The sequence below is a fragment of the Peromyscus leucopus genome, chromosome 19, assembly GCF_004664715.2.
Source record: "Peromyscus leucopus breed LL Stock chromosome 19, UCI_PerLeu_2.1, whole genome shotgun sequence".
Lineage (NCBI taxonomy): Eukaryota > Metazoa > Chordata > Mammalia > Rodentia > Cricetidae > Peromyscus > Peromyscus leucopus.
Genome location: NC_051079.1, coordinates 82,526,182 through 82,552,329, shown reverse-complemented (window position 1 = coordinate 82,552,329; position 26,148 = coordinate 82,526,182).

Here is a 26,148-nt window from a genome sequence, read left to right as displayed (position 1 = left end):
CTCCAGGATCTGGTTCCATCCTGTGAGAATGAGCTCTCCATTTTCTTGGGTCTCATCTGGATGCATCATCCCCAGCAATTTCTCTACCAGTAATATCTTTCTTTGTGGACATGGGTGAACCATGTGGCAAGCATCAGGATTTGAGAAGTTCTATAGTTTAAGAAAGTGCTTGCAGGAAATGAGAGGATGGATCAGTGGGTAAGATTGGTGATCTGAACCCATATAAAGGTGGAAGGAAAAAAAAAAACGGACTCTAATGAAAATTATCCCCTGACCTTCATAATATGCCAGAGCATGTGCCTCAGCCCTCTCCAATGATGATAGTAAATAAGTGAGTAAATAAATTTAAAAACAAACTGCTTGCCACATTTTTCTTTCCATGCAACAACTGACTGAGTAGGAGAGAAAGGAGCCTTGCCCCTCCTACATATATCCTTGTGGATAAATGTACTATTCATCCACAATGGAGACCTAAGAGTTTTATAAATGTTCCAATTGTCTTTAGTTGTCAACTTCACAAAGCCCAGAGTCAACTAAAGAATCATCAAGACCAGATTAACTTGTGGACATGTCTATGAGGGATTTTCTTCATTGTTAACTGATGTAGAACCATTCCTAAGCAGGTGTTCCTGGGCTGTATAAGAGCCTGGGCTAGTGAGCAAGCTAGCATGCAATGTTCCTTCATGATTACTGCTTCAGTTTCTTGCCTTGAGTTCATGCCTTGACTTCCTTCAGTGTCTGTGGACTGTGAGTTGGGAGCATAAGATGAAATAAAGCCTTTACTTCTCTACGTGGATTTTTGTCAGAGTGTTGTTGTTGTTTTTATTATGGAAACAGACATGAATTTAGAACAGAAAGGGTGAATGTGTCATGAGTAGGCCTGTGTTGAAAATGGCAGTTCTGGTAAGCTGCATTGGGGTGGATCTTGCTTGTAGCTGGCCACTCAGCAGCTGGTGTCTTCCTCTCCTGCCCTGGGTAGAGAGCACACACCTGCTTCTCCTCAAACACTGCACATAATATAAAACCGTGTAATGTCTGCTCGATTCAGACCTGGGATGGATAAAATACATACAGGTTGATTTAATAATTTTTATTGGAAATCATGTAATTTGTTAATTATATATAAGTCTCTATGGTTTTCTAAACAAAGGAGCAGCTAGTCATGCACAAATCAGGAGACCTTCAGAGAAGTGCCTGGGCATGGATACCACGCTGCAGCATTCTGCTGTAGGGTAGAATTTGGGAATGACACTGTTCTTCATCTATAACTTCTTCATCTGGCCCTCTACCATGGAAGTGAGGGGTCATCCCCATGGGGCACTCTGAGTAGAGAACCTGATACCAAGTCTTCTCTCACCATGAAATGCCCCAAGTAACTGTGTTTCTTGGAAAGTCTCAGCCTCCTGTGATCTGGCTCAGGAAAAAATTAAGTTTGGGGTTGCCCCTTTCTGTTTCCTCTTTCTAGGATAGCCCCCATTCTCCCCAGCTCTCAGGAAGTGCCCAAGACCTCAGAGTACTCATCTTATCTACCTTGGCTCTGTGTCTTCAGGTTGTGAATACATTCAGCAAAACAGTTTGGTTTCATTGTCAAGGTCATGCTGAAAAAATGATGTACCCATCTCTGTGAAAATAACTCACGCGCGTCTGGGAGGAGCTGTGCTCCCACTGTGTTCCCTTTCTCCGTGTCTGTCTTCCTCATTCCCCTCTTAAGCAGACTGATTTCATCCCCGAATCATCAGCATCAGCATCGCTGGTCAACACACACACATCCAGGGAGGCGTCGATCCTGTTTGCAGTGACCAGGTCCTTTCTCTTTCACATCAGTCCTGTCCTTCATTTGGGAGCCTTATAAAAATGATACCTCCTTGGGCTAGTGAGATGGCGTCTTGCCACCAAGCCCAAAGACATAAACTTGATCCCCAGGACCTGCATGGTAGGATGAGAGAATAACTCTCAAAAAACTGTCTTCTGACTTCCACATGTGCACTGTATCACACATGCGCACTGTATCACACATGCATCCCCAATGTATACATACAATTTAAGAACTGGTATCATGTTGGTGATTAGGTGATCATTGTTAATCACTGGAAACTTGGAGAATACATGAAGGTACATGTAAGAGCACAAACCCATCCCTTCCCGACTCCAAAGGAAAAACAATCACATATGAAATATATTATTTTTAAAGGCTTTATCCTGCTTGATCCTATCTTTATAAAGCATACATGAGATTATTTCCTATTTTTACTCACCTTCACACTTAATTAATCTCAATCCCGTTCTTATGTTCTTTCACACGGCTTGAATGCACACAGCTGTGTGATGTTCTATTTGAAGGGTAAATTGTGCTGCTTCAAACCCAGAGTTATCCATGCAAGCTTTTCCCAGTTCCTCTCTTTGGGAGCTCCCCATTGATGTATCATCTTTGTACATACATGTTTGCCCATGGTTTTGTTTTTTGTGCGTGCGTGCGTGCGTGCGTGCATGCGTGCGTGCGTGCGTGTGTGTGTGTGTGTGTGTGTGTGTGTGTGTGTATGAGGTATGTTCTTGGCTATAATTCATGCTGCAAAGAGGGAACCTCAATTAAGAAAATGTCTCTATCAGATTGACCTTTATGCACGTTTGTGTGTCAACCCGAGGAGCAAACCAGTAAGCAGCATCCCTCCATGGTCTCCGCCTCACTCCCCGCCTTCAGGTCCTTCCCTGGCTTCCCTGCACAGTGGGCTGTGTGCCAAATAACCCTTTCCTCACCACGTTGCTTTTGTTGATGGTGTATATGACACAACCAAAGCCAAACTAAAGCAGAACCCTGGAAAAAGTCTATCCAGACAATCCAAAAAGGCAGCTCTGCCCTGGGTAACTGTCAGGGCTTCTGAAGACGGTGGGTGATGCACTTTGGAAAACAAGCCATCAAGAGACACTATGCCCACCTTTGTTTCCTTCAAGTCAACATTCACTAAAAATGTTTCTTCTTTAGGAACCAGTTTTGAATAGGAGGTGTCCTGTACTGTGAGCAATCTTGTGATTCTTGAGCCTACACTGGTATTAGGGTATGATTTTTTAAAATAAATTATACATTTTGATTTTGTGTTATTTGGGTTTGGCATATCATAAAAATGATGTTTAAAACAGATAACAGGAGGCTGGAGAGATGGCTCAGTGTGACTCGGAGTGCTTGCTGCTCTTGTAGAGGACACAGGTTCAGTTCCCAGCACCCACCAATTTCAGAGGATCCACTACTGTCTTCTGGTTTCGGCAGCCCCCCCACCCCCCGCACACACTTACATGATACACTTACATGCAAACAGGCACAAATGTCCATATGAAATAATCAATAAACAAATACTTAAAAATATAAAATAGATACTATAAGTACTAAAGGTAAGCATGTTCTTCTTTGAAACTCTAAATATTCCTGGCTCCTAACAATGGTCTCCCATGTTGCTTAGGCAAATACTTGAAGAAACTCAAATCACCAATACGAACAGTTTCTACATCTGTATCGACACCAAAAACTGACACAACATTGTTTTGAGTTGGACTTTCAGAATGGTACAGGGGATGGGTGGGATGGAATCCTGATTTCTTCCCATTTCTTCTCCTTCCTCTTCTCTATCCTCTTCCATCTTTCTCTGTGACAGTATCCGAATGTTCAGTCCAATCCCATGAAGAATTCATATGCTCAGTCCCTAACCCAGAAGTGATGGTGTTGGGCAATGGACCTTAGGGAAATGATTAAGGCACAAAGGTGGAGTCTTATGAATGGAATTAGTATTGATAGTAAAGACTCAAAGAGGTCTTGCCACCTGTACCACAGGAGGACCAAGCAAGACAATGGCTATGAATGAGGAACAGAATCCTGTTGGACATCAAATCTCTGGGAATCTTGACTGTTTTCACCATGGATACTACAGAGTTTGACACATGGATCTGGGAGTGATGCTTGGGGCTCTGGGAGACCTCTGCCTAGGGACCTCCCCTCGGCTTTTACTGTATATGCCAACTTTGAGATGGTTTAAAACCTGAAGATAGGATGCAAATGCTCACCTAAGGAGCACTAAGACTGTAGTGGATAAGTACCAGACACAATCATTTTATCGAAGACCCCTGATGCTCCCTTGCTGCCCACCCTTACCTCACTGGCAGTCTGTCTTCACCTGAGTCCCTCCTTTGAAGGTGCATCCCTGTGAATCAGTGAGGCAAGCTGCCTACTCCCAATTTGTCTCAGTAAGGAATGGGATGTTTAGTTTTAATTAAATGTATTTACTTTGAGTTCCCCTGAGAAGTGGTTCTAACTAGTTCAAATGAGCAGGAACAGCACTTTGAATTGGCATGATATTAATGAACATTAGTGAAATAAACCTAAGGTTATGTGAATATTCATCCAGTTAAAAAGGGTTTTCTATAAATACAGTGTGTTTTCTTATTGAAATTACAATGTTCTTTTAATTTTCTTGAATTTTTAATCTTTGAATTGCATTTAAATACATTATTTTATTGATGGTGACATGCCTTAACATAATAATTTTCTCTTTTAAAATAACCCATTATATGCACGGAGTTTTAAACAGAGAAAGTATTCTTCAGATAATAAAGCCTTCCTTTATATATCTTGAGCCTGTGCCTTTGAAATAAAACATGAAGTGCATAATCCTCTAAACCCCAGAGTCTTTCTGTAATATCCATGGGGGAACTTGTAGTTATTAAATTAACTCTCAGGGGGCTATGAAAGTGTTCTTCAAATGCAGTAAAAAGACACTGAGAAACCCAGAAACGATATTGAGAGTTCTAAGGAGAATGAATAATGCCACATAGTCTACTAGGACACCAGTGTGGATTGTTTGTATTAAGGTTTCCACTCGTTTGGAATTTTCTGAGCTGAAAGACTGAACAACATGTTTCACTGCTGGAGTCCAAAGGTAGTTCTCCGGCTCTGGCCTGCTTAGTGAGAAGCAGGAGGCTTTGCCAGCTTGTGGTGTGTGGGAGGACTTGAAGGCATTGTTTCCGTGTGCCTGACAGAGGGCATCCAGTCATTCTGCTGAGATGCTTATCAGCAGCTACACAAAATCCTCTGTCTCAAATTAAGTATCAAACAATCTTTCCATGTTTCCTGAATGAGATACCATGAGAGGGGATTACAAGTTAAACATTGATTTTAACCGTGTTTTTGCCAGCCTCCTCAAATATCAAGAACTTTTTGGTCCATTAGAAAATAAGCTTCTTCTAAATTTGATTTAGAATTCTCTGGGTAACTGTTTTGTCTCATTGAAAATGTGAGGAATGATTTTCTATACTTGCATTTTTTAAGTTTCTTTATCATGATACCTTAATAAGATAATAAATCCAAATGTTGAATGCTTGAAAATCACCCCAAAGTTGGTTTTAAGAGCATGGAGAGTTGTAACATCCGGTGGATCTGAAGCCACTCTGGCAGCTAGGATTTCAGCACCAAGGTCAGTTCCAGCAACCGCTGGTCTCTCCTGCTCCTGTCTCACCACAGCAAAGCAGAGTTTGAATGGCCGGGGTTCATCCATGGGTGTTCTGCTTAGGGTGATCAGCGGGAAAGAATGTTCTGATTGGCTTTCTGGTAAGGCAGGCTTCATGCTGCATGAACTAGACTCACACTTGTTCTATGGGGGTATTTCTTGTGTGGACTGTGGGAGTTGAAGAGACAGTTGGCAAACACCTGCTTTAGGACACAGCAAGGCCCCAGCTCCTGAATTCTCTCTTGATAGTTTGGGGGGAAGGGGAACACACAGTGTCATCAAGAATTTGCTCAATGAATCGTTCAACAGTATAGATTTGTTCTCTCTCTGTCTCTTTCCCCTTTCTCTTTCAACTTACTTTCACTTATTTTTCCCCTTGAAGTGTGAGGTGCACAGTGAAGATGTAAGCTATAGCAGGTTATATCATAAGCTATATTGATGAAAGACCATGAAACTCCTCACTAAATACTAAGTGCAGCCAGCTACCATGCCCAGCACCCCCTCTGACCACTGGTCCCCCTCCCCTTTCCTCGTTGGACATTAGCATCCTGACTCCCCTGATCATCTTTTCCTGGCTTCTCTTGATATCATACCCAGTAGGGAGCATCTCTAAGAGAACAGCTGGATTCTATAAATGGAATCAATTATCACATTTCTTTTCACATCTGGAGTTTTTGTTCACTCATATGCGTGATATTCTCTTCCTTGTTGTACATAGTCCTGGTTTTTCAGTTGTCAAGGCTGTGTGATACTCCACCATGTGAATGTGTAACAGGCTGTTGGTCTATCTATCATACTGAAATGAACTCTGTGCTTGTAGATCTGGTTTTGTGTCTAGTGATGGTGCCTCCCTGAGCATCACTGTGTGTGGCGCCTCCACCATCTATGGCAATACAGGGATGTATACAGATATGACTGCCTCTGGATCAGGAAGGAGGGCTCCGAAGTAGTCTTTCTCTGAGAGGGCCGTGGATAAAGAAACACAGACAGATGTATATTCAGGGAATCATCAGTATTCCCCCAGCTCAGGAAGTGTCCATTTGCCCAAGAATAGGGTGGCTTGTAACCATAAACTTATCACATGGATGGCACTATTTGAATCCAGGATGAATCTTCTTGCAGTTTTTGCCTGAAGTTTTCAAAGTAAAGGAGGTGGCTTGGGAGATTTGAGTCATAGCTTTATTTCTGTCAGAGATGGCCCCAACCTTACAGTATGGGATCTGGGAGAGGTGGGGCTTGGCGAGATGCATAAATACTATGTTGTTGCAGCTCTTCATGGTGGAAGAGGCAGATTCAATGAGAACTGTAGATATCAGCTGGATATGATTGAACATACCTATGATCCCCAAACTCAGGAGACTGAGGTAGCAGGACAGTTCTGGGCTTGAGTCCAGCCTAGGATACAAAGAAAGTGTGAGACCAGATAGTTCTGAGCTCAAGGCCAGCCTAGGCTACATAGAAAGCATAGGAAAAGACCCCCTTTCAAACCCCTCCACCCAAGAATTGTGAATAGCTCTATTTATATAAATAATTTAGTAAGGCTGAATTATAGTTTTAAGAAATTATATAGTTTCAACTTTGTTTATATAACTTGACTTAAAAATTTAAGAACACTAACGACAATTTGTGTTTGACCTTTAAGTTTTAAAAAATAGTTAAAACATCTTAGGAGAACATTAACTTTTGCAGGGAGTGAGTGGGGGAGGGGATATACCTAAAAATGTGTTTTAAAATCTTTGGTACTTAACATTATTATTATTTTGTGTATTGTGTGCTTGTATGTATTTGAGTGACTGTGTACTCATGTGCATGCAGGTGTTTGTACATTTATGTTGTTTCCAACAATGGCTGGCTACAAGCAGAAAGTCCAAGAATCCAGTAGTGGCTCAGTCTACAAGGCTGAATGTCTTAGCTGGTATTCAGTAGACACTGGAGTCCTGAAGAAGTAGGCTCTAATGCCAGTGAAGGAATGGACTTGTTAGCAAGGTGAGAGCAAGCAGACAAAGAAGAAAGGTTGTGTCTTTCATGTCCTTATATAGACTTCCAGCAGAAGGTGTGTCTTCCTGCCTCAAGATCCCGATTAAAGAGAGTAAAGATATGGCTTCTCCCAGCTCAAAACATCTGGATCAAAGGCATGACTTCTGTTCTAGTTAGGGTTTGTTATTGCTGTGGAGAGACACCATGACCATAGAAACTCTTATAAAGGAAACATTTAATTGTGGTGGCTCACTTAGTTTTAGAGGTTCAGTTTATTATCAGGATGGGGAACCTGGTGGCATGCAGGCAGATGTGGCGCTGGAGCTGAGAGCTCTTACGTCTTGACTCAGAGGCAACAGGAAGTCAACTGACTGTCATACTGAGGGAAGTTTGAGAAAAAGACCTCACAGTCCACCCCCCAGTGACACACTTCCAACAGAAGGTATGGCACAGATTAAAGTGTGCCTTCCAGCCTCAGGGCCTGGACTAAAGGTGTCTGTCATCCAGCCTGCTTCAACAAGGCCACACCTCCTAGTAGTGCCATTCCCTATTAGCTTACAGGGGGTGGGGGGCAAATACATTCAAACTACCACGAGTTCCTACCCCAAAGATCCTGATTAGAAATGAAATTTCCTACTTCAAATTAAACAAAAATCTCACACAAGTGTGCCCTCCATATCTGGACTTTAGTTAGTTCTAGACGTAGTCAAATTGCCAACCAAGAATAGCCACCACACTTTCCTTTTTACTTTATTAGAGAATTTCTCTCCCAAACCTGGAGCTCACTGACTCAGCTGGACTGTCTGAGCGGTCATCCCCACCCCCTTTCCCCAGCACTGAGGTTACAGATGTGCACCCCTCTTACATGAGACTGGGCCTCAATCTTAGATCATCATCTCTACTGGCTGAGCCGTCTCCCTGACTGTCTGGACGTTATTTATATATTTAAGTACTTATTCACATATGAGGTTTATGTTTTGACATAGATATATTTAAATATGTATTTCGAAAAATACCTAACTGAATAACATGAAACATTATATACTATAAACTAAAGTATAATTTTAATAATTCAAGACATGATTTTATAGAAATAGTAAACGTGGAAGCAGAAGCAAGAACAAGACACTAAACAAAACAGAAAATGCTTCAAAAGAGTTCATTTATGCTTACATTCAGAAATTTCTAAAAACCAAGAAACTAAGCAGACTTCTGAGAGCGACTGATTCAAAACCTGCAGAAGGCTATTATATTTTTTAATTATTCAGAATTGCATATTAAAGCATGATGGTAGTCGGTAAGAAAATGCTTATCAAATGTAAAACTTGAGAAGGTCGGATGAAAATCTCCCTCTGCTTGTCAGTATAGGAAGATTGAAATTTTGTTATAAATGAGAACGGGCGAGAATAATTCTCCCCAAATTCATGACTAGAAGCAACGAGTGAGGTTCCTGCTCCTGTTCTAAGAGGAGGAAAATATATTCATGAAATTGGTAAATTGAGCAAGAAACAGGAAGCTTCACCCGCTGTTGGGCAGAGTTCGGGTTTTTCCACCAGCACATCCCGTTCACATTGATAGCTCTGATTTTCCTGTGGATACACTTGGCAGAAAATTTAGTATTTCACATCAAAATCTTTTCAAGTGGAGAAAGAAAGTATGGAAACCAACTTTTATGCTTTAAGTTCAATGACAAGCCTTTTTGCAACTTTTTTCATGTTTCATAATTTTATTTTGGCTAAAGCAGTATTTGGAAGTGGTAACACATTCTTAGCTATAAGAAAATAAATGGTTATTTGCACACACAAACATATGTGCAATCTTAGCCATGGGGAAAAGTCTGAATTACAGAGAAATTGCCACCATCAAGGAAGACGTTTGATCATTTATGTGATTGTCTGAGAGGACACTATCTCGTGCTCACATTTAGCCTACCTCCTCGTGGTCAGCTGGGTGTGACCACTGACACCATTTCCAGAAAACAATGGATTTTCTTTTTTAGAGTAAAAGTTCCCACTACAAAATTAGAAGGTAGAATTACTGAACCGAGAGTGTTCACAGTAAATAAAGCACATTATAACTGTCAAGTACAGAAAACTAAAAGGTGATTCACATTTTAATAATACAAATGACAGAAAAACACAAAACAAGCATTTAAAAGTAAATAATAATAATGTCAGTCAGATTATGCCAAGGGTAATTAAAATTTATGCACGCATCAGAAAAATGAGAAGAAAAATACAAAAGTGAGTGACTTGGCCATTGTTTTCATGGTTGTCCTGTGAAATGCACAGGATTTGACTGCAGGTCTAATGAGATGGCCCATCAGGCATAGGCACCTGCCACAGAGCTTGTTGACCTAAGTGTAATCCTCAGAACCTTTGTGATGGAAAGAACTAACCCCGAAAGCTTCCCTCTGACCTCTGCTCTCATCGATGACCCATACCTACACGCTGGCATCAGAGCACCATGATGATTATTGATGCAATTTTCTGAATCATCCCAAATATGAAGTCTGTTATCAAAGTTGACTTTACCATTTTTCTTGGACAGACATGGGGATGCCGAGTACGTGGCATTGTAGACATTCGATAAAATGCTAGAAACATTTAGCCAAGTGGCAGCTGATCCTGACGAAAGGTGAACTTGGTTTTCAGTGGATACAGAAAGCTAATGTTGGGTTTGGCCTGCCCATGGCTGTTCAGTTTGAGCAAGTTTGCCAACTCCACATCTAGATTTTTCTTTATGTAATTAATACAGTTTGAAAAACTCCTTTAGAGAAAATCAGATTTTTGGTCCTGGGAATCATGCTCTGTGACACTCCAGTAAAACACAGAAATTAGAAACTAGAAACAGACGTTGATGATACCAGGAAGAGAACCGGAAGTGATGATTGAGAAGTGGCAGGGCCCATCAGGAGTTCTGCCAGTCTCAGCGGGAGAGCGACTCAACTGAGCAGTTGGTGGTGTTTTTCTTTATTACATTCTAGTATCGAACAGCATAAAGGAAGAGCGTAAGAAATGTAATTAATTGCAAATTGAGTAGTGAAAGTGAACAATACGAAATTAATTGTATGCTGTTTTACAGTTTAGAGTTTAAAAGGTAAACTTTCAATTATCGGGTAATTTCAATGTTACAGAAAACGTGTGCCGCAGCACAGAGCCCCTGTGTCCTTCACGTGCAGTTTCCACGATAGTTGAACTTACATCAGTGTCATTTCATTGAGGCCTCCAATTTGTGAGCATAGTCCTGTTGTTCATAGTTTTCCTTTGTAATAAGTTTGAGAGCTCAAATGCATGCAAGCACATGCACACATATTATCCAGGTCCTGGCTTGGGCTAATTTACCAATCCTTTCAGGTAATTTTCTTTTTGGTTGCATGATTTCATTTGTTTGAAACTTTGACTGGATTGTAACATGATTGTTTGCATTTTCAGAGTCATTTAATTAAAATATATTTCAAGTGTCTCAGAGACTTCTGCTTTCCTCATGTATTTAGTTATTTTGTGTGTGGAGGCAAGGTAAACACACACACACACACACACACACACACACACACACACACACACACACGCCACAGCACACACGTGGAGAAAGAGGACAACTTGAGGACTCTGTTCTTTTCTCCCACTATTCGGGTTCTTGGGATCAAATTCAAGACATCAAGCGTGGCAGCACATTTACCTGCGAGCGACCTCCTCAGCTCCAGAGACCTTTTGACCTGCAGCCTGCTGATGGCAGGTTCTTTACTTTCCCAAGTGTTGAGCACATCCAGGCAACCTCTGTCCATTAGTACTGCCTATGATTCCCATTCTTATAACGGTTAAGGTATTTTTCATGTCCATCAGTGTGGCTTATCTTGGGGAATGTTTCATAGTTTATTTCCTCATTGATGCTCTTGTTTTTTCAGACCAACTTTCTGAGCTACATCAGGTTCCCTTATCTCAAGGAGAGAGTTCAAATACATGTGCAAGCTACTGCGCTTCAGTGATTTCACTTTATAGTTTTCCATTTCCATTTGTTCTTAGAATGTCTCCATTGCTCACCTGTTTCTCACCCTGTCTGCCTTCCCCAACACATACAAACCAGTATGTGAGCAGCAGCTGCCTGCTCCAATCTCTCTGCAATACTGAGTCTGATGTTTTAGACTTACTTTGTGTCTTACACTATTTTTTCTTGCCTCCCTGCATGCCTTACAGTTGTCATAGTTCTAGGCCCTTAAGGCTTCAAATTATTCCAGTGCCTTTGATTTTATTCTCTCTTGACTTTGAGCATCTCTGAGAATTCTCCCTGGCTAGTGCACACTTGTGTTTTCTTCACTCACCGGATGGTAGAGTCTTATCTTGTGGTAACAGAAGCAGTGAACAGAGGTGTCAGTAGCCCTGTGTGCACAGGCTATGACCTTCCCCAAGCTTCTTCATGGTAGCTTCCTGTTAGCTCCTGCCTCTATACTCAGTTATAGAGCTGACCATCGGTTTCCTTGAATATTGTCCTGTTAGTTGTATTTTCCTTCAAGTGACAGGAAAGCTGGAAATAGTCTTGAGTCCTTAGAACACTTAGGTAAACCTCAAATGATTTTTCCTTTCTTTATGGAGAAGGTGTGTGTGTTTATTGGTGCTAGCTCGCCCCTTTCCACTGGCATGGCCATACCCCAAATTACCTTTCTCAGACCTTCATCATGAACACTTGGTGTAGCTCATAGTAGTAACGCCCGTGATTGTTTGGTTTCTACATAGATTAGTGCTGCTGTTAATCTTGACTAGAGATGCCTCTTTCTGTAGCGGGCAACAACCAACACAGAACTGTATAACTACTCAAAGTGCTGAGACTAAGTGACTGTTTAGTACTCAGACTTAAATATGACAGCCTTATCAACTCCTTCAAAGCTCAGGAAACAACATGGAGGAGGGGGCAGAAGGAATGTAAGAGGCTAAAGATAAGGTTGAGTGCTGTGAGGTGTTGTCTTCTGGACATGACGTGGCTGTTGCAGTCACGCCGCTGTGCTTACCTGCTCAAAGTCAAGCCAACAATACCATCAGCATTCCAGCAGGCAACACCAACTGGACTCCATGGATCGCAAAAGAAACAGGGGTCATGAAGGTGGGAGAGGGACATGATAGGCAAATTTTAGGAAATGAAGGGGTGGTTGGGATGGGTATGATCAAAATACACCATACGCATGCATGGTATTTTCAAGGAATTATGAAAAGACACCCTAAGAAAGGAAGTACTTTCTTCTTGTCCTTGGTTTCAGAAGTTGATTTTAAAGTGTTCCAACACGGGAGCCTCAGCCCCAATCTTGCTTTTCCATCTCCTCTCTTTCTCGCCAAGTTTTTTTTTTTAAATCTCTTTAACCTTGAGAACATACCAAACCTGCCTATAAGCTTCACTGAGTCTCAGCTTCCTCTGGACTTGGCATATGACCGTCTTACCATGTTACCCACACAGAGCTCAGGAATCTTGCTATGTTGTTGGTTATTTGTTGTTTTTCTGGTTTTTCATTGAATGTGTTGTCCTTAATAATCTAGCCCACCGCTATTTGAGACAGAACTGCCCGCCCCCATAATGTGGCCCCGTTCTTCTAACAGTAGCAACACAAATCCATATATATGTGGATTCATTATGTAAGTTCTGTTACTCTGGACAACCCTGACTAATACACACTAAGAGACACACAGAGAATCATTACCGTGAAAACCCATGATTGTTGGGGCTTTCTATCTTCTGCATACCTACTATAGGTTAGTTTTCAATGGTGAATTTTTTTAACTGGTGAATAAATTGAGGCAAGATTTCCTTACTGTTTGCATAGAACTGCTACTGAGGGACAGTACTCCCATGTTGCTGGATGTCTGTGTGGTTCTAGATTTGCACTTTTATTGTAAACAGGGCATGACCACATCTTTCCTTTATGCTGCCCCTAGACAGGTCGTTTTCCAGGCAGCCATGGTGAATTGGCCTCAAGTTCCCACCTTCACTTTCCTTGATCATGGACTTTAATCTTAGGATGAAATAAACCCTTCCCTCCAAGTTGTTCCCATCACGGTGATCGTCTCGGCAGCACAGACACCAGGACAGTAGGCACGCACAATTCTCCTCTGCTGCCTCCTCCATCCTGGGCATTTTGAGGTAGGGCTCCCTCTGTGTAGCTCGGGCTGGCTTGGAACTCACTGTGTAGCTCAGGCTGACTTGAAACTCCTGAGGTTTTCTAGTCCCCTAGTCCAGTGCAGACTCCCTTATTCCTCCTATCCGTTCACGCCATTCTCTCTGGCCACATTCCAACTCATGCACATCAGTGAACATCTTTTTGAAAGATCTCAAGGGCTACTTATAGTACAAAGAACCAGAAAGGGTAACTTCACAGCCAATAGTGGAGAAAACGCACCTGAGCCACGTTTCAGGGGGACGAGGATGAGGTCGGTTCCTGTTGTTCTTGCTCTCATTCATCCTCCCCCGGCGCCCCTTGCTGTGGGAACTGAGGCACCCTGTCTTCTCTGTGCCACTTTTCTCTTTTGCAGCCTTTCGTAAAGGAGTACAGAAGCTGCTCTTAACTGCAGTTCAAGGAAGGAAAATCAAAGCCCCAGCAATCTGCTGTAGATGAGAAGTGCGGGGCTTCATAAGGAGGTTTTTCTGAGGAGAATTACAAGACTTAGTGACCTGCGGGGCGGGATGAGGGTGGAAGCTACAAGCAGGGGGACATAAAGAGTTTCGTATTTTTAGCTTGTAAGACCAGTGGGTCAACTGCTGGCTGAGCATTCCCTGAGCATGTCTGGAAAACTGATGGCTACCGGAAGGTGGAAAGGCCAAGATTGTATAGTTAAAGTGGAAGCAGCATTGTGATCATAGGACTCTTCCTCCTCCTCTCTCCTCTTTTCCTCCTTCCTCCTCTTCTTCTTCCTCCTCCTCTCTCCTCCGCTCCCCCCCCCCCGCCTCCTCCTCTTCTTCTTGAATAGAGTCTCACTGTGTAACTTTGACTGGTTTAGAGCTTGCTGTGTAGACCAGGCTGTCCTTGTACTCACAGAGATCTGCTCGTCTCTGTTTCCCTAGGGCTGTGATTATAGGCATGCGCTACCATAGATCGGCTCATACAGGAGGAAGCTCATGAGGGCGGGAGAAGGAGTCCTCATTCAGACCAGCAGAGATTCCCTGGCTGGAGGTAGATGCCGGAGGTAGATGTCGCACTTTCTGTATCCCACCTCTCTCTGATGGGGAACCAGGGTGGGGGATGCTCTCATGCTATCCTCGGTCGTGCTGTCATGGGGCGGGCGGTCCTTTCAGTCCGGCCCCGAGCCAGAGGCACAAACCTGCACTGCCAAGGATGCTCCATGGCTTTTCATATCACTTTGTGTTGAGGTAGAACTCTATAAAGCCATTTCTAAAACACAGTCAGTTTCCCTTCTGAGAAATGACTTCTGCTCTTGCTTTTCTCGTTTTTATTGCATTATCAGGAAACCGATTACATTTGAACCAAGCTTTCCTCCCGTTGTTCTCATCCTTGTGATCAAATATTGAAGGTGGATGTGGGAAAATCAATACTAAGGTGGACATATAGCATTATGTAAGAGACACATAAATGAAATATTTAGTGCTGAACGTTAAAAGTGGGTTTGAAATTCTAGACCTATTTCTGCACTGCTATTCAGACTCTCTTGGAATTGTAAGAAATCAATATGAAAAGAACACATACTAGGACAGCTTCAAAAAAATGAATCCCCTGACCTGGACGTGGGATTCAAAGTGTTTACTTCCTGGTGATCTGGAGGACAGCAGGTGTCAAGGAAGAGTGATGAGAAGTCGATGGAGAATCTGGGTCGTGGATGGGCAGCAGCAGCAGCCTGGAGGAAACCGTTCAGTTCACCAGGGCACGGAGGAGCAGATCTGGGAAAATCTGACAATTGTGAGGCGAGGGCTTTTAAAGAAGAATATACATTTATTACCGGCTTTTTGACTGTGGCAAGTGCTCCCTGTCAAGGGGTTCAATTTAATGAGGAATTGTTTTGGTTGCTGTTTGTATGAGTGACCTTGTTTACATTAACGGTTGTTTCAGGTCCATCTGAAAGGAGTTTCTTGAGTGGGAGACACGTCTGATGAGTGCTTACACAGTTTAGTTCAGACACGGGCTTTTCACAGAGCCTGAGAATACGACTTTATTTGATGGGCCTTTGCAGACAGCAGGTGCGGAAGTCCCACACTGTGGGAGGCTGTAAGGACAGTGATGAATGAGTCCTGCCTCCCAGGATGCCCACTGCCAGCCCAGCCTGCAGCCTCTGTCTTACAATCCTGGCTAAGCAGAAAGGACGGCACAGCTCTGGGAGGAACTCCTTCTCAATTAATCCTGCTCATCGTTAGCATTGATTGAGGGCTGCATGATAGACATGAACCATCCCTTCCCTGAGGCACTGGAAATCCAGGATAGAGGGGGTGGTGGATGAAGAATCGGTCTCTGCAGGAGCAGCCACTGAGGAAGCACAGAACTCACTGAGGGAGACCAGACACACAGGGAGGGGTCCATAATTTCTAGCCTGTGGTGGAAATGGCCATTCAGAAATGCTCCGAAGCTGCAGCTTTCATGTGAATTTTGGAAAAAGAATCGGCTAAGATACAGGACGTGGGGCGAAGGAGAAGTGAATGCCTAGGACCTGGCATGGAATCTTTCCTGTCAGTAGTTGCCAGCCTTGGCTGTTGGAATCCTCAGGTCTCACTGTTAGGGCTTTGGGCCTCCAGCAGCAGGAGAGCAGCGTTGAGTTGTTGCTACAGCTTTGTGATCAGGGTGTTGGGATGCTGAGTCCTCATAGGCACAGCTCCGAGCTTAGGGTATCCTCTCAGTTCACAGTTCTGCAGCCTGGATAGGCAGAGATAGTAACTTTAGTGGCTACAGCCTGATGCTCTTTATCAGTCTCAGTCCTTTGTAGACCTTGTGTACCATAGTCTCAGCTCCACACCACTTCTCATCCCATCAGCACTTCAGTAGTTGTTTATAGTCTCAGATCTCTGCAGTCTATGCTTTGGGACATTCTCTGGAACTCCCCAGTCACCTTCTAGCTGCTGCTGCTGCTGCTGTGTGTGTGCGTGTGTGTGTGTGTGTGTGTGTGTGTGTGTGTGTGTGTGTGTGTGTGTGTGTGTGTGTATGCATGCACATGTATGTGTGTTGTGTGCTTCTGCATGAAATCTGATGATAAAGATACAGGAAGGCAGGAAAACACTCAGATGAGACTTTCGTAGATCCTACACTCAACATCAGAGATACTGATAAGTGTATGGTCTCCCAGACAGCTTGTAGTGCTCTGAGAAGCACTGCTTATACAGCCAGCCATGCATGCTCACTAGATATCATGAGGGCAGGGTGCTCTCTCCACACTGTGGACAGTGGCAATGAGATCCAGAGATGCTATTGGCGGGATCAGTTGGAGTTGCTATAGATGGGTAATCCAAAGCCACCATGGCCACAAGGCAGCTGGAGGAGGCTCTGAAAGCTGAGGTTGCAGAAGTTGCAGCTCCTGGTGAACCTGCAGGAGAGACAGCAGCATCTCTCTCAGTTCCATCAGGCTCAAGGCCACAAAGGCCAGAGCAGCAGCTCCCATCTGCGAGTCCCTGCAGTGTCTGGGACAGGCAATGGGTTTACTCCCAAGCGACTGACGTGGATGCAGACAAAAGGACCTGACAGTTGTCAGTGGCACAGCCAGACTGCCTGGGCTTCACAGCTTCCATCATTTTAAAGGAAAATCAAAACATTAAGGAGTACTTAAAACAAACATCCAACATTCTGCTTTGATTTACCTGAGATACTTAATTCACTTTCCCAGCCAAATGTCTTTATAAGGGGGATTGGTTCAGCCTGATATGTCTCCCATCCATCCACTCAATCACTCAATCACTTACCCATCTACTACCCACTCACTCACCCACCTACCCACCCACACCCATCCATCTATCCACCTACCCACCCATCCATCCACTCTTCTATTCATCCATCCATCTGTCCATTGAAAATCTATCCACTCACAGATCCATTTGTCAACCTGTCCACCCATCCATCCACTCATCCACTCATCTGACCATCTGTTTAGTTATTTTTAAGCACTTTCTTATCCTTTGGTACCCCCAAATGTTCTGTCTTATATTCATTGTGTTACCTGGTTCCGGGTTCATTTATCAGTATATTTTTGAGCAAGGAGTGGCTTGATAAAAGATGTGCTTAGAAGGCCTCTCTTCGAGGGGCAGAACGATGGGAAACTAGAGCAGTGCCGGTGGGTGTAGAGGAAACAGGACTGACATGGGCTGTGCTGCTGGGACACCGAGGTCCCTTGATAACCAGTAGGTGCTGTGGAGGTCATAGATGGAGATGCTGAAGGGCTTCACTTGGCCGTCTTGGCTGCCGGCAGCAATTTCTATCCTGTTAACTCGGCTTTCGTCCTATCCCGGGTCTCTGTCTGGGGTGTCTTCTGGTCTCTCTCCTCTCCTTTTGTATTAGCACTTAGCTGAGTTGCCTTGCCGCTTGCAAGCAGGGCGGTCTCTATTTTTTTGTCTGGCAAGTGTGATGCTGACAGGCGCCCTTGCTCTTCCAGGACTGCCATAGCAGCTGCAGATAAAGACCACAGATCAAGCAGCTCTTTCTAGGGGCTGACAACTCCCGTATGCGTAAGGAACATGGGAACGTTGGGGCTCATTTTATGGCATGGGATAAACTAGGGTGGTAGGACAGGGAATGGAGGCAAGGTTGAAGAGAGGCCTTGGAGTCAAGTTCCGCATGGCATTAGCCATGTAAAGACCCCCAAGCTGTGTATTTTAGTCCACATGGTGCTATAACAAAACACTCAAGCATGGATAGTTTAGATAAAAAAAAAAAGTTTAATTTGGCTCACAGTTCTGGTGTCTGGAACTTTCAAATTTCATAGCACCACAGTGTGCTGACTAGGGACCCCGGAGGGCATCACACCATGGTGGAGAATCAGACAACACAGTGAATACAAGGAAGCAGGCAGGCAGTTGAATCTGCTTCATAGCAACCTGTCACTCTTGGAATAATGTAGTGTGAGGCCGACCCAAGGGATGCTGTGGATTCCTTCATGAAAGTGGAGTCTCATGATCCAACCACCCGCTATTAGGCCCTAACTCTTACAGGGTTGGTGGCCTATACAATACATCTTGGGGACCAGGCTCCTATCCCCTCTAGGGGACCAACCTTGTAAAGCTGCCCACCATGTTGATGACCCTAGCCACATGGAATGAGTGTTGTGGCTTGGCTGGGGCGATTCTGTAATTATAGCCATTCTATTGCTATGCTGTGTTTGTGTTCCTGCTAAGCCAGTGACTCCACCTGTCCTGACTAAAGTCCAGGCTGAGTGTCATTTCCCAGAACAGTGTGCAGGGGACACAAGACCTCACACAGACACTTTGACAAGTCACCATTAGACGTCTTGACTTTATTAGAACATGCCTACTCTGTGCCTTTGCTCCTGTCTCGTGAATTTCCCTCCTCTGCTTGAATCAGGTCTACACAGTGTTTCTTATGCTTAAATAGTTTCGCTGGATACAGGATTTGGGGGAAGGGGGTTGGGTATTGTTTTACTTACATATGTGCGTGTGAGGGGGAAGTACATACGTATGTAGGTGTATATGTATGTGTTTCATGTTGAGAACACTTTGGGTGTTGCTTCTCAAGAATACTGCCTTATTTTTGAGACAGAGTCTCTCATTTGTCTGGGATTACCTATTAAGCTGGGATGGCTGGCCCTCAGACTCCAGGGATCTGCCTGCTATTGCCCCCTACAACCCCCAGTGGTGGGATTACAAGCACATACAGTGATGACTGAACTTTATGCATGGGATGGGAGTTGAACGCAGGTCCTTATGCTCACAAGGCAAGGGATTTGCTGACTGAGCAGGGGAGGTGCAGTTTCTTCTGTGTTAGAACAGCAGCCCTGATCCTAGGAGAACCCCCTCCCATGCTGGGAAATAACTTTGTCCTGTGTGAGGGTTGTGTATTTTCAGAGTGTTGACTACACTCTGGAAAACCTGAAGGACAGGATTCCCAATGACACAAGCAACATAGATTTGGGACGGATGCTGTGAAGGAGCGAATGATTCTAGGTTATCTGCGGCTGCCTGAAGAAGGTTGGCATCATTGCCATCGGTACTGCTACCAAGAGGGTGGATATGGTGATGGTATGGGCTGGCCACCTGCTCACTAAAGTAGATATGACTTCATTATAAACCAAGCCCAGTTCACTGACAAAGCTAAACTTGGTTTTCTAAGGCTCCCTCCAGCCTGTGTCTCCATTTCCTCTGCCCTGTCACAGACCAGTTGGCTAACCTCTGTTTCTTGACCTCACAGCATGTGCCTGGTGATATCCTAACCACCACTTGCCTTCATGGTTATTTAATTAAATGCATTTCCTTGCCACCACCCACTGCAGCAGGCCTAATCCAGTGAGCACTTTGCCTAATACTTTTCATTCACTAAGTTGTGCACTGGAGTCAGGGCCTGGAGGAGGCGTTTGCACATGGATGTTCATTAGCATCATCTGTCACAAAAGCTAACCTATGGGAGCAAGGGTCCTTTGGTGGATGAACAGATAAACAAACTATGCTATGCACATCTCATGGAACATTATGTCTTGAGAAGGAAGAAGATTCTGACATATGCCACAACATGAATGGACCCTGAGACATTGTGCTAAGTGATAGCACAAAAGACAAATGTGGCTGGATCTCACGGACACACAGCGCGGCAAACATTCCTCCATCTCACTGACACACAGCATGGCAAACATTCCTCGATCTCTCGATCTCACTGACACACAGCACGGCAAACATTCCTCGATCTCACTGACTGACACATAGTACCAAGAGTAATCAAAATCATGGAAATGGAAGGTAGCATAGCAGTGATCAGGTACTGGAATTACAGTTTAATAGGTGCAGAGTTTCAGAGCTCATTTGCAAACTTTATGAATATTTTCAATGCGCTTCATTGAAAACACCAAGCTTCACTTGAAAATGAACAGGATGGCCAGTCGCATGCTGTGTGTGCTTAGGAGTCTCCTCATAGATGAGATTTGCCTCTGTGGGGGGCAGGGGGCACCTTCTGCTTTGTTTCCTTGTGGGCTGACCTCCTCATGTAGTACCAGAGGTGGGGTCCTCTCCTAAGCGCCGCTCAGAAAGCACTTGCTAAATGGTTTTGCGGGACTGTCGCCACAGCTCCCTGGGTGCTGTGTTGCTAAGTATATGAAAGCTGTTCCTTTTTCTGGAGGTGAATACAGCCAAATGTCAGACTGACTTTGCCACTTGTGAAGGCTGTGTCTTCTCACACCAGACAGAGGCCTATTCACCACTGTGGCACCCTCCTTGGATCCCACATTTCACGATCTGTTTCTCGTTTCCTACAGCATTTTAGCATGGGTAAGTCTCGTATCAGATGCTCTTATTAACTGCCTTCAGGAGCTGAGTGGTGCTAACAGGCTCAGATTGTAATCGCCGTGTCCTGTGGCACCGTCTGCACCCCCAGTATTGATTGGTACAGAAGACCTATCTCATCGTGCATCACAAGGACACAAGCACACTCAGGATCACAGATGTTTGTCATTTGTTTTTCCACAAACACGGCAGAAGCCTTCCGTCCTTCACAAACACAAAAGCTCCGCGTGCTGACGCTGAGGTCACCTTTGCTCAGCATGGATTCCTAAAATGGATGAATCTCTAACATCAGCCTTTTCGCAGCTGAGATGGGAGGAACCATTTATCAATGCCAGTTTTCATAAGCAGCAATGTGTGGAGACCACAATGTGATGTTTAACACACCAGAGACTTTTTTTCTCACATGGTTGATTCAAAAGTCCCCTGTATCTTAGTTTTATGAAAATTGAGAAACAAAACAAAACAAAACAAAAACCCCAAACCAACCTGCCTAAATTGCCACTTTTGAGAGCAATTTGGGAAGCCCAGGGAGTGCTTTGCTACTAGAAGATATTAGCTTCTGTAGCAGTACTGTGTCTGGGGGTGGTAACGTATTATTTCTCCATGTGCCAGGCGGCAAGCTGTAACTGGCCATCCTGAGGAAGTGTGGCGGTGATGATGTAGGGGCTGGGAGGGATTTGCTTAGTTCCCACTCTGGGTGACTAACACTTCAGTGTTCTGAGACCCAAGATCTGAGCAAGGGTGCCCACCCCTGTGCTGGTCTTGAGGGCTGCATCCTAAGGACAGATCTGAGAAAGAGTTTAACATTTAGCACTCATCAGGAAAGGCCTTTGGGACCAACACCCAGGTGAAAGGGCAGAACTGGGCAGAGCAAGAGCGTGCACTTGTCTGGGGGGCTTCAGTGATTCTTCAGCTCTCCCTAAAGTGGGAGTCGGCCTGCCACAAGCTGGGATGGTATTTCCCTTCTTGAAGGAGCTTCTGAGCTGACGTCACAGCTTTTTCCCCCATCACATTTACTCTTGGCTCTTCTTCACCAGCCTTACAAAGAAACTGGATCCGTCAGAGAGGAAGCATCCGCTGCAGCAACAGAGGAGCCCGGAAGTCAGGAGCTGATGACAGGGTTATTTCTCACTCAGACTCAAGACCCGACACTGGCCGCCCACGCCTCTGGTCCGTGGAATGGGCCCTCTGGACCCTGGCAGACCTCTGCCCTTGGATCTCGCTGGGCTCAGGCGGACAAGAAGAGCCACAGAAACCCGGCTTAGCTTTGAAACTCTCTTCTTGGAAGGGATTATGTCATTTCCAACATTTCATTGGCTAAATTGAGTCATGTGATCAGGTCCCATTGTCTGTGCGGTAAGGAAGATCATTTTCACAGGTTGAGTCCAGGAAGGGACGGAGGCTATTTTTTTCTAATAACACAGACTGAGGTGCGTCAGGAAGTCAATGGCTCAAAGTTCCCCGGGCAGGTGGGGTTTCAGGCCTGGGCCCTTGTTGCCCCACAGTATCGTCCAAATTGGTGAAGGTGCAGAACTCCTTTCTGATTTACGCTACACTTTCCTCCTGAATGTGGGAGGGCCAGTCACAGCTCTCCCAGCCAAGGGCAGAGTGTCTAGGAAGCAGAAGCAGCAGTTTTCAGGAGGCAAGGTGGTCCTGGCAGGATCTCCAATCTTTTCTTTTCTTTCTTTTTTATCTCATCATCTTTCTTCCCTGAAGCAAGCCTCTGCATTCGCTTGTTCTCCATTTTCCAATCTGTTCTCAGAAAACTCACTGGGCAGGACAGGCAGTGGCTTTTCTGGGCACACTGGCTAGACAGAAGTGCTTCTGCTGTTATGTCCTGGTCCACATGGAAAGGGGAAAAGTCCCGAACAGCGGCCCTCAGCGTCTGACCATCGCACTCTGAGAGTCACACTCTGTTCTTTTGCCACCAAATCGCTGGCTGTGACCAATCACAGTGATTGATTTCCCAGACCTTGCCTTAAGCTGCTTTGTGCTGTTTTGCTCTGGGTGCTGTGAGAAGCACCTGTAAAGTGAGTAGACTGAAAGTGTAGACGTTTATTGTATTCTAGTTGCAGAGTCTCAGAAGTCTCTAACCAAGGTGTCCTCAGCTGCACCTCAGAGAAGCCCCAGAGGGAATATTTTCTTGACTTTTACAGCTTGTGGCTTTTGTCACCCTTGGACTGGTCATCTTAGGCTGTTATCCATGGGTGTCTCATCTGCTCTTCTAGGGACACCTGTCACTCTACTGAGCTCATCACAGCTGGGTAACCTCTCCAATGATACTTATCCAAATAACGTCACAGTGGCACACAGTCACAAGGGGATAAAAATCCACCAAGTAGCAGGTCCCCACTGGAGGTTTGGAGAAGGAAAGACAAGCTAACTAAGGTAGAAATGCCCTAAGGGGAAAAATTGACTTGCCATTCGTTTTTTTTTTTTGGTTTTTCGAGACAGGGTTTCTCTCTGTAGCTTTGCGCCTTTCCTGGAACTCACTTGGTAGCCCAGGCTGGCCTCGAACTCACAGAGATCCGCCTGGCTCTGCCTCCCGAGTGCTGGGATTAAAGGCGTGCGCCACCACCGCCCGGCAACTTGCCATTCTTATGGGCTCTACAGCAAGGCTCACAGGTAAAGGAATGCCTCTCTCAGCGGCTTTCAGCAGGTCTTTTGTATCCCGTGCAAAGCTTAAGTTTCTGCCTGATTTGGCCTCCATTTGCCTAAGAGGAGTGACCTTGAAGGCAGGTCATCTTGGTGTCTCTGAATTTCAGGTCCAAGAAGATGACAGACGTTTAGTTTAGGGGCAGCAGGGTTTAGGGTTTTCAATGGCTCTAAATTCTTCCAGCCTGGAGCCTGAGAGTAAATGTCTTGGAAGCCATGTCCTTGAGGCACTACTTGGAGCCAAACAGACAACTCACTGCCAGACTCTGTCCTGCTTAGCTAGCAAGTGACACCCAGAGACTAAGGCAAAACCCGGGGGCCTTCTCATATTCCAAATGCAGCTTGTTGCTGAGATGCTAAGAGGGGTGCAGACCCCCCCAGGCTGTGGAAACAGAGCTGACACTATATATAAACACTCTTTGAGACAATCATTACCTTCACCAGTTCTCCAGGAGCCCCAGCTGTCAGCTTCCTGTTGCTTCCCTCAGAATGAGTGACACTTACAACCTTTAAACGCAAGGATGAAGGAGGAACCGCACTTGCCTCCCAGGGTGATGCCAGGCGCCATGGTGATGCCAATCAGATATATTCTCTTATTCAGTCTTAACCTTCCATTGCTATTAACACATCTCTAAAATTAGCTTCTGATTGATAACTTTCATGCAGAAGTAAAATTTTTAGCTACCTGTTAGAATTCCCACATGGGTTACAATGAAAATGTGTTAATCCCTGTTCCTATCAGAGAGATCTGACTTTTTGACAGATCTAGAAAACAAAGGCATGCACATGCGTGGCCATTTACATAGAACTGCAGGATTAATTGTGGGTAGAGCTGTGAGGCATTTTACTCAAAGCCAGTATTATAACAAATGCAAGCCACAAGGGGGGGGGGCTAGATAAACAGCTGACCATATCTTTGTCAAATTCACAAAGCATTTCACTCCTGACAGATTCCTTCTGTGGCATGGAGCTGAACTTTATTGTGTTGTGTGTAGGAAATGATGGAGTGAAAACAGAAAGTGGGCCAGATTCGGGTCTCAGACTTTCTCATTATTCACAGGATCTTGCGTTCTTTGCACTGTGGAGACCAGCCTCCCAAGTGCTGTGTTGAACGCCAGGACTCATGCATCACGCGTGAGCAGACATTCCCTCTTGCTTAGAGTTTTCTGCTGGTGGTGGGCACTTCTCTGGTGAGCACACCTGTAACTGAAGAAGCTGTGAGTTACAGAGGACGCACTGTAGAGCTGGTGTGCCCTTCCTTGGTTAGAAGTGAGGTGTGGATTCTATGTTTTGGCATAAAAAACTAGCCATTGACTTATTATGTGCTATTAAGTGACAATTTTAATATTGACAAAATAATGACTCAAAGAAATAGACAGTAAACATGGTTAAAAGATTTTTTTTTGTCTAAGTCTTTAATTCATGAGGGAACTAGTAAAATGTTATACTGTATCAAAAGAAAATTATTATACTTACTTATTTAATTATTTATTATTTATTATGTGTGTCTCTGTGTTTGTGCATGTGACCTGTGGAGGTCAGAGGTCACTTTGTCACTCCACATGCTGTGGAGGTCAGAGGTCACTTTGTAGGAACTGGTCCTTTCCTTCCCGTGTGTGGGTCCTCAGGAGAGAACTTGGATCACGAGGCTTAAGGGTAAGTCGCTTCACTGGCTGAGCCATCTCACAGTCCTTGGAAGAAAATCAAAGCTCGAAAAGACACTGATAGACCACCAGGAGCCCAGAAGGGAATGTACAGCTACACAGAAAACTGCTCGTCCTCTGTGGAGCAATGGCCAAGTGCTTCTCTCCAGCTCTGCTTACTTTCCCACGGGCGGGAGTCACCGCCATTCCTGCGTACACAGTTTCCACAGCTGGAGAGCAGCTCACAGGTGGCCCAGGCTGAGGTCTTCGAAGGGGCTTTCTGAACTCATTAGTTTTGCTCATTTGAAAGAATTTTATACCTTTTCTTAACTATATATGTCAGTGTGTGTACATTCGTGTGCGTCTGCTTGTGTGCATGTATATGTGTGCGTGTGTGCGTGTGTGCGTGCGTGCGTGTGTGCGTGTGTGTGTGTGTGTGTGTGTGTGTGTGTGTGTATGTATACGTACATGTGTGTGTTTCTTGATTTTGACTGAGGCAGGAAAGACAGAAAATTGATAGCATATTTTCAATACTGCCCTTAAACTCAGACTTCATATAAAGTTTTCAATAAAAGGGAAGTGCTTGCTAATTGCTGCATGTAATTCATTTGGAGTTGAGTGATTTTAGTGCAGAATAATTCTGGCTTATGCAACTATTGTTGCTGGCTAACTCTGTGGTTTACTTGTAAAATTGGATATATTTGTGACCATCAGCACACCTAGCCAGAAGAGTTCACCTTGAAACCTTTCCCCTGCCTGCATAGGGCATGGCAGGAAGACTTGGGTGGCAGTCTGCTTCTTCCCCGTGGCCGCCTAATGATCTTGAACAGTACTTCTGCTTTTTCGGACTTTGGCCTCTTGGTCTGTGGATGATGAGAGCTTTATAACTCATGGTTCCTACAACAATTCTGTAGCCACAGGAAGGCTTCTTGAAGGCCGATGCTGTGCCTGTCAAGGGCCATCAGGACAGG